The 11,905-nt window shown below is 45.9% G+C and overlaps 1 pseudogene; it reads left to right on the top strand.

The window, feature by feature from the left end:
* LOC124005332 overlaps positions 1-11,905 on the top strand; it is a 41,993-nt pseudogene that overhangs the window by 7,483 nt on the left and 22,605 nt on the right.

Genomic DNA, 11,905 nt, shown 5'->3' with positions numbered 1-11,905 from the left:
TAAATAAAGGTGTAAAAAAAATGGCTAAATTGTTGTCCAAAATGACAGATTTCCGATTGTTATGACAACTTCAAATCGGCCCTAATTAATCTGCCATTCCGATTAATCGGTCGACCTCTAGTGTGTACCATGTGCTGATGTGCGCTTTGGTGTTTTTAGGGTTACAGACACTCACAGGCAGTCAGTGTTGTCCCATGGAATACGTGGTAAGAACTTGAGAGACACACACAGGCATATGGGCTGCTGGTTGCGCCTCCCACTGTCAGTATCTCCCTGCTGTAAAGGACATTGTTTATTTGTCTGTCTAAGCCATTTAGAGGTGTGTGTGTGTGTTACTGGTATAGGGCCTGGTGTGGGGTTGCTGGGTGTGCATTCAACAATCACTCTGTATACCGCTGTGATCTGTATGGTGAACGGTGTCATCACACTGTGGGTGTGCGTTCAACAATCACTCTGTATACCGCTGTGATCTGTATGGTGAATGGTGTCATCACACTGTGTGTTCAACAATCACTCTGTATACCGCTGTGATCTGTATGGTGAACGGTGTCATCACACTGTGTGTTCAACAATCACTCTGTATACCGCTGTGATCTGTATGGTGAATGGTGTCATCACACTGTGTGTTCAACAATCACTCTGTATACCGCTGTGATCTGTATGGTGAACGGTGTCATCACACTGTGGGTGTGCGTTCAACAATCACTCTCTCTGTGGGCAACACTTTGTAACGCTGAGGTGTTGACGTGGGTTCTGTGGTTCTCTCCCTGATTCTGTCTCTCTAGCGGTTCTGCAGTTCTAGATCTTCTTCTGTGTTTCTGTCTGAATCTCGGTTCTCATCACTGGAAGTTCTCACTTGGTCCACTGATCACTTTGGTTTTCTCTTTTCTTTCTAAGACTTGAAGAATATGTATCTTGACTGCCACATCAAGTGTATTGTTTCTGTTGTTTACTGTCCTGTTTGTGAGATAATAACCTGTTCTTTACCAGCGGTGAACTCGTGGTACAGTAGCTGCTTGGCATTGCCAGGTTAAATGCCCTCAAATCAGCCTGCATCTCTGGTCTGTGTGGTCTGTCGAGAGAGAGAGAGAGACTCTCCCCTCCCTCTCTTCCTCTGTCTGTTTCCCTCCTTTTTTCTCTTTCCCTCCATCTCAATTCAATCCATCTCTCCCTCTGGTTCTCAGGTTACCAAACAGGAATAAGGGGGAGGAGCCTTTTAGAGGGGAAACAGCCCATTTGGGCTCTACTATCTCCATCCCTCTCTCCTTCCCCTCCTCCATCCATTCCGTTGTCCTTCCCCTAGTGTGTGTGTGAGCGAGAAAGGGAGTGAGCAATGCTCAGTGCACACGCATGCATATACTGTTAAATGATTTAGACTGCAAAGTGGAAGAGGGGAAAAGGGGAGGAGAGGGGAAAAGGGGAGGAGAGGGGAAGGAGGGAGGGAAAGGGAAGGAGGGAGGGAAATGGAACGAGAGAGGGAAAGGGAAGGAGGGGTGAGCGGATGAGACAGCATCAGCGCATGAGCGAGAGAGAGAGAGAGGCGGCATCACCCAGAGAGGGAGAAGGAGAGGATAGACAGTGGGCTCGTCTCTCCCTCAGACAGAGCTGGAAGGAAAGCAAAGGGGAACGAGAGAGCGAAGCAAGAGGAGGAGAGGAAGACAATGAAGGAGTGCCGTTGTTCAGCCCTGCCGTTCTGCTGTTTCACATTCAGCTGAGACGGGGAAGAGAGGAGGAGGACAAGCTGAGGAGAGGATAGATGGAGAGGATATGAGATCTGGCAATGACTTAGTGATTTAAACGAGTGGAAGAGAGGAGAGAGCGAGGGTGTTTAAACATGAATATGGTTCTGATGTGAATATGGAGCTCTGTTAACACCATGCTACGGATAATCACCTCTACTCTGTCTAACCCAAAATAAGGAACAATTGTTTTACATTTTTGAAGCAAAGGAGGAGTTCTCAAGAATTTATTCACAACTCAAAGCAACAAAAAAAATTTTTTTTTAGTAAAATAAACAATTATAGGTGGAAAAAAACCTGCTCTGCAGATTACTATACAATCACCACCTTTGTCGTTACTTACCTAACAGTTAGGACTGTACAGGAAAACATTCAGGATGTTGTTATGCAATTTTTTTCTAAAGTGTTAGCTATTGTGATTAGTAAAGTTTATTGATATTAATATTGACTATCATATATGAAAGTATTTCATCCTCTGAAGCAAAATATGTTGTGTTAATCCATGTGTCCTAGCCAGAGTCTGGAATCAGCCAGGTTGGGATGCCAACATTGATTTGGTTTTATGGCCGGTGCGACGTGGGCCAAACTTTGATAATTTCCAAAGTGGTATTGATCCCTCCAGGAGTCTCTGGCTGGCCGACCGGCTGTGGTTTCTATAGTTAGATGTTAAAGACCGTAATGGGTCAGTCTCAGCTCTGCTTAGCTGCTCCTGGGCTCTGATTTGTGGAAGCAGTCTGTTATCTCATTGTCTGAGATGTTTCATGCCGCTGTCAGGATTTCTCAATATATATCCTGAGCAGGCTTCTCTTCTAATGTTTGTTGCCACGGCAACTTGCATCCGCTGCAGTCGGAGACAGACTGAGATGTAAACCAGGAGAAACAGTCCAGACTACTGGTGGGGTGGTGACGACCAGGAGAAACAGTCTAGACTACTGGTGGGGTGTTAGTGTGTAGAACCTCTAACCTATTTATGTAAATGTAGGCTCTGTCTAGAACTCTAGACTGAAATTGATGCAGTATTCTTGCTGGTTTGCCATGAGGTATATCTCTCATTCTCTCTCTTCAACTTCTGCCGTGCCATCTTTGCTGGTAACTAGCGTCCTGACCGGGACAGGTGGTATACCAAGCCGATGTCAGAAATGATTAATCTGGATTATAATCAGATAATTCGACATGTGGACATATCATTCACTTTGTACAGCTGTGGAACTGTGTAGTCTTAACTGGAATCATCAACTGTGTTGTTTATGTGTTAGTGTAGTGGTGACTTTCTCTACTTGTGTGTGTTTTCTATCTGTGTGTAGGAGAATCAGGACATCTGTTCAGGTAGAGGGCGCTGTACTCTGCACTCGTCTGACCTACACTGTGTTTTATTCTGTGCACTAACATCTGGCAGGGCAAGGGTTAAACCTGCTGTACTAGCATTTACTAGTGTTAACCAATTGGACACTTAGCAAACAGGTTATGTTTGTGACATCTCGTCACTGTTAGCGACTGGTTCTGTCTGTTGCTAGCGTTGCATTGCGTTCAATTGTGAAACGCTAGCAACTCTATACGTTCATCTGTTTTGACATTTATATTTTAGTCATTTAGTAGACACTCTTTTCCAGAGCGACTTAGAGTTGTGAGTGCATATTTTCTCGTACTGGTCCCCTGTAGGAATCGAACCCACAACCCTGGCGTTGCAAGCCTAATGCTCCACCAGGTGAGCCACACGGGACACGTTGTCTACAGCCACTAATTAACCGTCGCGATCTGACCATCTAGCCTGCATTTAGCATTCCACTGGTAGTGCTACAGCACTAGGACAAATAGACATTTAGAGCATAGACTATAATGGAAGACTTTTGTAGTTATGCGAAGACAGTTAGGCTGTGTTAAGAGCCTACCGTAGGCTGTCGTAAGACCTTAATAGCCCTTCATAGCCCCTACATAGCACTTCATAGCTAATCGCAGTCTGTATCCTGATGTGTTCTAGTGCTCTCTGTCTGGGAGGAGACGTTAGCTAGCGAGTGCTGTGTCAGGCTCTGTAGACAGACCCTCTGGTGCTAGACTGGTGTGATCGAGCGAGCGTCCCTCTGTCTGTTGCTAGGCAGCCAAAATCAAACGGCTAGCTGGTAGCCCTCTGCTTCCAAACATACAGGGCTTTAGCCGTTAGCGCTTGTTGTTGAAAGGCAACTTTCTCTGGTATCATCGTGTAACTCTTGGTGCCAAATTGTCAATCTGTTACAAAGTTTTATCTCAGTGGGTCAAACCTGGCAGAGTAATGGTTAGAACATGTGTAAAGTGCTGGAAACAACACTGATATGTGAGCTGACAAGCCCCTGGAGTTATATTCCAGGTTAAACCTCCACTATTCAGTCCTGTGAGCTGACAAGCCCCTGGAGTTATATTCCAGGTTAAACCTCCACTATTCAGTCCTGTGAGCTGACAAGCCCCTGGAATTATATGCCAGGTTCAACCTCCACTATTCAGTCCTGTGAGCTGACAAGCCCCTGGAGTTATATTCCAGGTTCAACCTCCACTATTCAGTCCTGTGAGCTGACAAGCCCCTGGAGTTATATTCCAGGTTCAACCTCCACTATTCAGTCCTGTGAGCTGACAAGCCCCTGGAGTTATATTCCAGGTTCAAACTCCACTATTCAGTCCTGTGTGCTGTGTCTTGCGGCTGGAGACTGTTCATGTTAGACATCTTTAGTTTTCTCTTTGGATGGACTATGCAGATTGTTCGAATTGTAGTTAGCTCAGTGTTTCTAGTTAGGTTAGTACTGGACCGTACTGTGCAGTGTTAAGAAATACACATGCTTCTCCCAGGTAACTGACTATTGGCTTTGCTTGTTTAAACAAGACTGTTTCTGTGGAATCGATAAGGAGAGAGAGAGAGAGGGGAGGGAGGTTTAATTAAGTGTAATGACTGGGTGAGGGAGTTCTCTAACAAGCCTCCAGTACCATTCAGGTCTCATTATCATCAAAACAATCGCACCGGTGGTGTCATCAGCCAATGACCTACATTCTCTCTTGTTACATCATGACTGTGTGTGTCACTGTTTCTGTAACCAGAAAGAGGCAACTTCTCCAACTCTAGCACTTCTGATGCTATGGTGCTCCATAACGTAACCACTCTTACCAGGGCAGCAATGTTCTAGAACAGCTCTACCTACGGTTTTAGCCATATCAGAAACTTCAGTCAGGGACAAGCGCAGCATCTGGTGTTTTCTTATCTATCAGTATTTTTCTTATCTAGTGGTGTCTGTTACTAGGTTATGTGCATTGTATAGACTCTGGCTGTAGATACAGAGTGAGTGTGGAGAGAGACAGACAATCTTTGAAGTAGAGGGACTGTTTAAGAGGACAGTCTGGAGAACGGGAAAGGAGACGAGGAGGGGGGAGAGGGGGAGCGAGAGATCATTTGGAAGAGAAGGCAGGAAGTGGTGGAGCGAGAGAAGGCGGAAGTGCAGCGGCTACTGAGGGAGGCACAGAAAACAGTGTGGAGGAGGAGAGAGGGATTCCAGGAGAGGATAGGAGAGGACAAGCTGAGGGGAGAGAGAAGCGCAGAGAGAGGGATAGAGACTGTACAGGAGGTGATCTGGAGGAAGAGAGAGGAAGAGGGGGAGAAAGCCAAGGCCATCCAGAGAGGACACGAGACCATCTGGAGGAAGAGAGAGGGGGAGTGAGGAAAAGGGAGAGGGAGTGAAAGAGTACAGAGGAGGAAGAGTTAAATTACTTAGTATTCTCCAGCAGCCTTGGAACCTGAAAAACACAGCTGCTCACAGGAGAGAAAGAGGGATAAAAAGAGAGAGGAATAAAAAGCAGGAGGGATAGAGGGATAAAGAGAGAGAGGAATAAAAAGCAGGAGGGATAGAGGGATAAAGAGAGAGAGGAATAAAAAGCAGGAGGGATAGAGGGATAAAGAGAGAGAGGAATAAAAAGCAGGAGGGATAGAGGGATAAAGAGAGAGGAATAAAAAGCAGGAGGGATAGAGGGATAAAGAGAGAGAGGAATAAAAAGCAGGAGGGATAGAGGGATAAAGAGAGAGAGGAATAAAAAGCAGGAGGGATAGAGGGATAAAGAGAGAGAGGAATAAAAAGCAGGAGAGAAAGAGGGATAAAGAGAGAGAGGAATAAAAAGCAGGAGGGATAGAGGGATAAAGAGAGAGAGGAATAAAAAGCAGGAGGGATAGAGGGATAAAGAGGGAGAGGAATAAAAAGCAGGAGGGATAGAGGGATAAAAAGAGAGAGGAATAAAAAGCAGGAGGGATAGAGGGATAAAGAGAGAGAGGAATAAAAAGCAGGAGGGATAGAGGGATAAAGAGAGAGGAATAAAAAGCAGGAGGGATAGAGGGATAAAGAGAGAGAGAATAAAAAGCAGGAGGGATAGAGGGATAAAGAGAGAGAGGAATAAAAAGCAGGAGGGATAGAGGGATAAAGAAAGAGAGGAATAAAAAGCAGGAGGGATAGAGGGATAAAGAGAGAGAGGAATAAAAAACAGGAGGGATAGAGGGATAAAGAGAGAGAGGAATAAAAAGCAGGAGGGATAGAGGGATAAAGAGAGAGGAATAAAAAGCAGGAGGGATAGAGGGATAAGAGAGAGGAATAAAAGCAGGAGGGAGAGAGAGGAATAAAAAGCAGGAGGGATAGAGGGATAAAGAGAGAGAGGAATAAAAAGCAGGAGGGATAGAGGGATAAAGAGAGAGAGGAATAAAAAGCAGGAGGGATAGAGGGATAAAGAGAGAGAGGAATAAAAAGCAGGAGGGATAGAGGGATAAAGAGAGAGAGGAATAAAAAGCAGGAGAGAAAGAGGAATAAAAAGCAGGAGGGATAGAGGGATAAAAAGAGCAGGAGGGATAGAGGGATAAAGAGGGAGAGGAATAAAAAGCAGGAGGGATAGAGGGATAAAGAGAGAGAGGAATAAAAAGCAGGAGGGATAGAGGGATAAAAGAGAGAGGAATAAAAAGCAGGAGGGATAGAGGGATAAAGAGAGAGAGGAATAAAAAGCAGGAGGGATAGAGGGATAAAGAGAGAGAGAATAAAAAGCAGGAGAGAAAGAGGGATAAAGAGAGAGGAATAAAAAGCAGGAGAGAAAGAGGGATAAAGAGAGAGAGGAATAAAAAGCAGGAGGGATAGAGGGATAAAGAGAGAGAGGAATAAAAAGCAGGAGAGAAAGAGGGATAAAGAGAGAGAGGAATAAAAAGCAGGAGAGAAAGAGGGATAAAGAGAGAGAGGAATAAAAAGCAGGAGGGATAGAGGGATAAAGAGAGAGAGGAATAAAAAGCAGGAGAGAAAGAGGGATAAAGAGAGAGAGGAATAAAAAGCAGGAGGGATAGAGAGATTTTCCCTGAGAGAATTGGTGTCTGGCCATAGATCAGCAGGTCTTAACAGAACTTTGCTATATTAAACTCTGCAGATAATCTTACTCTGTTGTATCAACCCGTGTGTGTGTCCCTTCTTATCTACTCGTTGGCAGCTGATAGGGTTTTTATGGGCCCGTGTCAGGCAAGAGAGGCTAGTGAGCTACTGCCCCGACAGACACGCTGAAACGCACACACACAAACCACAGACTCACACACTCTGTGCCATTTATAGGCAGTAGAGTAGGTTTCTACTCCAACACATGCTAACAGACACATGAGGGTAGGCCTCTTGATGCAGTAGCTCATACCACCTGAGTGTCTGTGTCAATAGACAATCACATTCTGAGGTTGTATGTGGAATCTCCATGGTGCTCAAAGATGAACAACTGGACTTAAGTGCCATGCTACATTAGTTGACATACTGATGTGCTCAAACAGCATTTTTCAGAACAGGTGCTACATACTTGATCACAAAAATCCTTTTTGATTCTGTCTATTGGAAAGTGGCATTCATTTCTGTGGATTGAAAGTCATAAAATGTTGTAAGACTGATAGTGTAGACACCAAACAACTGAGTATCACTCCATCAGTGTGCTGGGTTAGACTCTTAGAGAGTGATCCCCTCTGATCTTCAATCGCTCCTCTTGCTGCTCTCCTCTGTCTTGTAGATGGTGTTTCTTGCGCAGTGTCTGCTGCACTGCCTGACAATGACAGGAGGATATAAAACAGGGCGGACGGACAGACAACGGTCACTGAGAGGGAAAGAAAGGCCAGTGTGTTTTTGAGCGTGCGACTGATAATACAGAGAAAGAGAGAATGAACCACCGTTGTTGTTTAGACTGAATCACACCAGAGTGTGTGGACTTGTTAGAGAAACACTGAAATAACATCGAACATCTCAGATCCATGATGGAGCTGGTCCCTAAAACTAAGTACACTCACTTCCGGAGTGAATCTCTCAGTTCGAATGACGATACCAACTCCAACCCTTTCTCCCTCCCCCCTTCCACCCCCGCAACCCCCCCTCACCCCTCCTGGGCTACCCTCCTCCCTCTCCTCCTCCTCTCTCACCCCCATCCTCCCCCCTTCCTCCCCACGCCGGGCCGAGAACAGCCCCACCACACTCTGTTCCTTCTTCCCCAGGATGGGAGCCCTTCGCCTGGGCATCTCTGCTACTCTACTCCCAGGCCTCAAGGTCTCCAGCAGGCCTCAGCGGGCTCAAGCCCCCATGGGGTCTTCAGGGGGTAACAGTTCCAGCTCTCCCACTCTTCACCCCCCTCCCTGTTTAACAGCCCCCTCTCCCCCCCATCGCCCCCCCTCTGCAGGATATGAACCGGCTGGGTGGGGCGTCCAGGAGGGCGCGGGTGGAGGGAGGGCAGCTGGGGGGAGATGAGTGGACACGTCACGGCTCCTTCGTCAACAAGCCCACCAGAGGATGGCTACACTCAGACCATGTGGTCAGCACCACTGGGGTCGCCTACTCAGTACGGGTAAGAGTTGGTTGTTCTCTGTTTTTCAGTTTGTAGGATGTAGGCCTATAGGCTAGTACTTGCATATTTCTTTAACTTTCCATATCTGTTAATTTTTCTGTTGCTCTCTCAAAATGATCTCTTGTCTGTCCATCTTTCCATCTGTCTCTGTTTCCATCTCCCCTCCGGTCAGTGTGGGTGTTCTGGAGGAAATTGAATCCTAGTTCATATGAGTTCCTTTCCTGTTTCCTGTGTAGTGTATGGGCTGTGTGGAGAGGAGTGCTGTTGGAAGTGGCATCCCTGTTCATATGCGTCTCCTCTTTATTTCCTGTGTAGTATATGGGCTGTGTGGAGGTGCTACAGTCTATGAGGGCGCTGGACTTCAACACCAGAACTCAGGTCACCAGGTGAGAACCTCCAATTGTTCAAGGGATAGTTCAACCAATTACAAAATGTCATATTGGTTTCGTTACCCTGTAAGCAGTCTATGGAAACATTATGACAATCAAAATCCCCCGGAAGTATCTAAAATTGATTGTGAAGCTCAACAAAGTCACTTATAGATGATTTGAACATGATGTGCGGAAAATGCTAATGTCGGTACCATGACTTGAATGGGATTTGTGCAACAATTGCTAAAACGTTAGCATTTGGAAACAGTGCCAGGAAAACTAAACCAAAGGATCGATTGCTGTCATACCCTGTCCTTAGACTGCTTACAGGGTAAGGAAACCAATGTGTTATTTTGTCATTTGGGTGAACTAACCGTTTAAGCTGTTGTTTAAGGCTAATGATCAAGTTACTGCACGCAGATGTACTGTGGTTAGGTAGTACAAAGCAGAGCCATGTAGTTAGAGCTAAGTGTTGTGTAGGGCTCTGGTTCAAAACAGAGCCATGTAGTTAGAGCTAAGTGTTGTATAGGGCTCTGGTTCAAAACAGACTCTGGTTCAAAACAGAACAGAGCCATGTAGTTAGAGCATGTAGTTAGAGCTAAGTGTTGTATAGGACTCTGGTTCAAAACAGAGCCATGTAGTTAGAGCTAAGTGTTGTATAGGACTCTGGTTCAAAACAGAGCCATGTAGTTAGAGCTAAGTGTTGTATAGGACTCTGGTTCAAAACAGAGCCATGTAGTTAGAGCTAAGTGTTGTATAGGACTCTGGTTCAAAACAGAGCCATGTAGTTAGAGCTAAGTGTTGTATAGGACTCTGGTTCAAAACAGAGCCATGTAGTTAGAGCTAAGTGTTGTATAGGACTCTGGTTCAAAACAGAGCCATGTAGTTAGAGCTAAGTGTTGTATAGGGCTCTGGTTCAAAACATTGCAAATCACAAAATGTACTCTTACTAGCTACCTCCTTTTCACATAAAAATGCATTATTTATCTCCAGTTCATATCCCCCAGTTCTCTCTTTTGCCCTGTTCTATTTTGGTCCCTAGCCGCTACCCATTCGGTGTTGGTCAATCTGAAAGGACTGTATAGGTTTAACAGTATTTTGTGTGTGCCTACCGCCCTCACAACCTCTAAATTAGCATGTTCTGGAATCCTGCTGGTTTCCTTCTGGTTTCTATAGTGATGTTTGTATCCATGGTGAGGATGAGTGTGGTTGTCAGGATGATCAAGTCTGTGTTACATGTTGCCAGATTTAATCTAATCTGCTGCACAGTGTGAAATCCGCACAAGTGTGTTACAGAGAGATTCTCACACATGTTGTTGTTTCAGAGAGGCTATCTCAGTGGTGTGTGAGGCAGTGCCTGGAGCCAAAGGAGCCCAACGCAAGAGAAAGGTACACCAATATACACACACACAGAGTATTATTTCTTTGTGTTAAGTGGAGGGCCGTGGTCAGGGCGTTGTTGGATCTGGATTTAGCTGGATTGACCACTCTGTGGTCAGTGGTACTTCCAGGTAATTACCTCTGTCTCTCTCTTTCTCTCTCACTGTCTCTCTCACACATGTACACACTGCCCCTTGTATGAGGGAGACTTGTGACTAAGTTGTGTGTTCCGAGACTAAGCCAATTCCAACTGGGCCGGGCCCAGTCTGTCTTTCTGGGGGGGGGGGGGGGGGTCTGGCCCATGTCTGGCCGGAGACTGGGGGACTGTGTGAGACTGTGGGAGACTTGACTATGACAAGCTTCAGTGGCAGCCTGCAGCTGTTCTTCTATACACACACACACACACACACACACACACACACACACACACACACACACACACACACACACACACACACACACACACACACACACACACACACACACACACACACACACGGCTCAGACATGCTTCTCCCTCTATTGCCTTCACACACACACATTCTTCTCTGTATATTGTACAGTATGTTTACTATGCTGTATATTGTACAGTATGTTTACTATGCTCTGTTGTTATCCTTTAGAATATCTTCTGTTTCATCTTCCTTATTGGTGAAATCTTCCTTCCCCTGTTGGCCTTCTGTTTAACATGAATGTCCCTCCCCTCCCCCTCCAGCCGTCGTCTCGCTGTATGACGTCCATTCTGGGGAAACGTAACCTGCAGTTTGCTGGGATGACCATCAGCCTGACGGTCTCTACCAGCAGCCTCAACCTGCTGGCCTCCGACTGCAAACAGGTGACACACACACACAAGCACACTCGGGCATGGATCCTGAATGAGTGTTTGTTGTTATTGATATATCTGGGTTTGTTATTACAGACTGTTACATGGTGTTAATTACATCATCCAGTCAGTTAGGTATTTAGTATACACTATATCTAACTGTCAATGGAACCAACCCATACTGCTGAATGGAGAGACATGATCTCACTCTCTCTCTCTCTCTCTCTCTCTCTCTCTCTCTCTCTCTCTCTCTCTCTCTCTCTCTCTCTCTCTCTCTCTCTCTCTCTCTCTCTCTCTCTCTCTCTCTCTCTCTCTCTCTCTCTCTTCACAGATAATTGCAAATCATCACATGCAGTCCATCTCTTTCGCTTCTGGAGGAGACCCAGTGAGTCATACAGCCCTCTCCCTCGCTCACCTCACTATCCATCCTCTATACCCACTCTATTCATTGCTCTGCCTCTGTCCACCCATCTACTTCTCTATGCCTCTCTCTCTCTCTCTTCTCTCTGCTTCACTCTGACCACCCATCTACTCCTCTATGTCTCTCTCTCTCTCTCTCTCTCTCTCTCTCTCTCTCTCTCTCTCTCTCTCTCTCTTCTCTCTCTCTCCTCTCTCTCTCCTCCCTGCCACCCATCTGTCCACCCATCTATTCTCTATGTCTCTCTCTCTCTCTCTCTCCTGCTTCACTCTGTCCACCCATCTACTCCTCTGTGCCTCTCTCTCTCTCCCTGCTTCACTCTGTCCACCCATCT

Source organism: Oncorhynchus gorbuscha, linkage group LG19 (genome assembly GCF_021184085.1).
Source record: "Oncorhynchus gorbuscha isolate QuinsamMale2020 ecotype Even-year linkage group LG19, OgorEven_v1.0, whole genome shotgun sequence".
In the NCBI taxonomy this organism is placed as follows: Eukaryota; Metazoa; Chordata; class Actinopteri; order Salmoniformes; family Salmonidae; genus Oncorhynchus; species Oncorhynchus gorbuscha.
Note: the sequence above shows the minus strand (reverse complement) of the source record. Positions and strands in the feature narration are given on the sequence as shown.